The sequence below is a fragment of the Trachymyrmex septentrionalis genome, unplaced genomic scaffold (genome assembly GCF_001594115.1).
Source record: "Trachymyrmex septentrionalis isolate Tsep2-gDNA-1 unplaced genomic scaffold, Tsep1.0 scaffold20, whole genome shotgun sequence".
In the NCBI taxonomy this organism is placed as follows: domain Eukaryota; kingdom Metazoa; phylum Arthropoda; class Insecta; order Hymenoptera; family Formicidae; genus Trachymyrmex; species Trachymyrmex septentrionalis.
The window spans coordinates 5,960,083-5,962,935 of record NW_017305180.1 but is presented as its reverse complement, the minus strand read 5'-3'; the positions used below and the strand labels follow the sequence as shown (position 1 = coordinate 5,962,935).

General features: G+C 27.6%; 1 protein-coding gene across 2 annotated transcripts in view; it reads right to left on the bottom strand.

Moving 5' to 3' along the window:
- Nucleotides 1-2,853, bottom strand: part of LOC108747754 (putative glutamate synthase [NADPH]) — a 36,609-nt gene that overhangs the window by 25,206 nt on the left and 8,550 nt on the right. The gene's annotated exons all lie outside the window — the stretch shown is intronic.

Below are 2,853 nucleotides of genomic sequence, written 5' to 3'. Positions count from 1 at the left end.
AATTTTTAGAGGGTTTTTTTTTTTTTAAAAAAAAAAAAAAAAAAAAAAAAAAAAACTTTGTTTCTCACTTAAGTGATAGTTCATTACGTGTCAAAAAAAAAACTCTGTACTACTTGGAATGTAAAATTCGGAATGTAAAAATAAAACAAAATTACAAGCTGATTCTTTGAAGAGCATCCCTACCCGAAAAACTTTAAACGCATTTTTTTTCAAAATTTTTCAAATCGTTGTATATCATAATTTCTACAATTTTTATTCATTTTACTTGAAACCTACAGAGAATCGTAATTTGTTAATTATCTAAAGAAGTAATCATTTTTTGACTAGTTAAAAAGCTATTATCGTTATTATCGTTAACACTTTTTGTGACAAAATTTTTTGATACAAAATAATACTTTTTTCAAATGTTTATCATTTTTACAAAAACCCTATGTACTTCTTCAGTAAATATTATGTAGAAAATAAAAATTCTTGATTTTTTTATTCTAGATCAGCAGTTTTGTGCTAATCTTATGCCGATTTGCTAAATATTAGTCTATTTAAAGCACAATGCTGGAATTTTTTTCGAAAAAAATTTTTTTTATATAGGCTTCAATATATGTATAATGATGTATTGAAGAATACCTTTTTATAGATTTTTTACATTTACTCTATCCTTTTTGAAAAAAAATTCCCAAAAATAATTTTGTTATACTATCAAAATAATTAAATAGGACGCTCAAGTATTAATGAGCAAAAAGTTTTGATATTCTAGCAACAAGCTTGAGTAGCCTATATAATTACTTTAATGATTTAAATTATTTCCTAGCTAAATTTTTAGATATTTTAGCAAAACCATTCTTTCATTTAACTTAATAGAATATTTTTCTTACAATACGGTATGTTCTCTATGAATTGTAATTAATATTAGAAATTAAATTGAATTAAATTGAAAAAATTAGTGCACTTTGTTATGAATGAAAATGATGATTGAATATGTTCATTATTAAACAACTTAATTAGCGGATAAATAAGTTAGATAATCCGAGCATAATTAATTGAGAGTGTACGTGCAATTGTTTCGTATTTCTCTCTTTTATTTCGAGTATACTGCGAATATCATAAATGTAGCGTATACTATAACTTTTATTACAGTGGTATACGTATACGTGATAAAATAAATAACGATGTTTAGTAATCGATAGCCTACATCTGGCACGTGTCACATTTTCTAAAAATAAAGATAAATAAGGATAATTCAAGGTTTCTATATCTTGTTGATTTTGGTAAATATGATACATTTATTTATTTAAAAATTATTTGAAAATAAATTTAAAATGTTTGTAGGTGGCTAAACAATTACCAAATATAAATAATGAAGAGCATACAGCCACAACAATGTATGTTAACGCAAGTCATATATTTAAAATTCACATATAATATAAATTCACATATATATAAATAAGTAGACGTTTCGGTCAAGATTTGACCATCATCAGTACAAACAAGATGACAATAAATAAAAAACTTACAAAATAGATTTTAATTAAGCAAAAATCGCTAGTCCGAAGGCTTAATTAAAATCTATTTTGTAAGTTTTTTTATTTATTGTGTGTCATCTTGTTTGTACTGATGATGGTCAAATCTTGACCGAAACGTCTACTTATTTATATGTGAATTTTAGATATATGACTTGCGTTAACATCTATTGTTGTGGCTGTATGCTCTTCATTATTTATATTTTATTTGAAAATTTTTGCCGGTATTCTGATTTAGCGCTGTAGGATGTATAATGAATGAGTTTGACATTTACATTGTTAAAACACTGGGAAATGTATCGTGAAACTTTATCAGGACTAACAATAGATGAAATTCCTGCCAGACCACTTAGAGTTGATTAGAGATAATTTATGACGTCTAGTGCGCTTTGTTTTAAGATGTTATTCCAGCGCTCATTGTAATATGTATGTACACCAAGTGTTGTTGTTCAATCTATACGAAATGACACGTATCATAATCATGTTAACCGTAGAAGTAAAAATTTTCTCATTTTTTTCTAGGACTTTTCGCAGATAAAAATTTCGGAAAAAAAAGTAATGCAATTTCTAATTCCAATGATATATCTCTTTACGAACGAAAATTCCTCGCGAAGTTTGAGAAACGTCAGGCTCGTATACTTATCATTTGCAGCAACAATATCTTTGCTCGGATATAAGAATGCTATTTGCAAAATATAAGGTTTGTCGAGTTTTCCATTAATAAAATTTAGTGTACAAGGCCGTCTCACTTTATTTTATACTTGTTGCCTTGTGTTCCATATACATATAGAAGAGGCATATTGTAAGTCCAAGACGCGCATCTGTGATTTTTTTTCTTCGACTCTCCTACTATCTCTGTCTTCTTCCATCCGGCCGGCTCTGTGCATTCACTAATTCGCACATCTGTGCGAAATAACGTCACTTATTGCTCTCGTAACTTATTGCTTTGCCTTTCCATTACTTTCCATTCACTTTGTTATCTCTACGATTCTTAATTCTGTTAACAGTCAGTGAAATACAATATCTCTTCATGAATTTCCTCGTTTGATGTGTGTATTACCTCGTATGTTAATTCGAGTTTGTTATGTTCAACGCATTTCTTAATAAATGCGATAAAATGAACCTCTAATCGATTTAAAAGAGATTTGTGCATGTAAAAACGATTTATTGGTATAGAGTGTTTTGGTGAATATGTTTTCGAAGAGATATGTCATTAAGATTAACAAGTAGAAAGTTCTATTCCAGGATAAAATGTTGCTTGTAACAGCTCACATAAATTAATTGAAAAATAATTGCTTTATACTAGCAACAATTAAAACAAGACATTGAAATAATG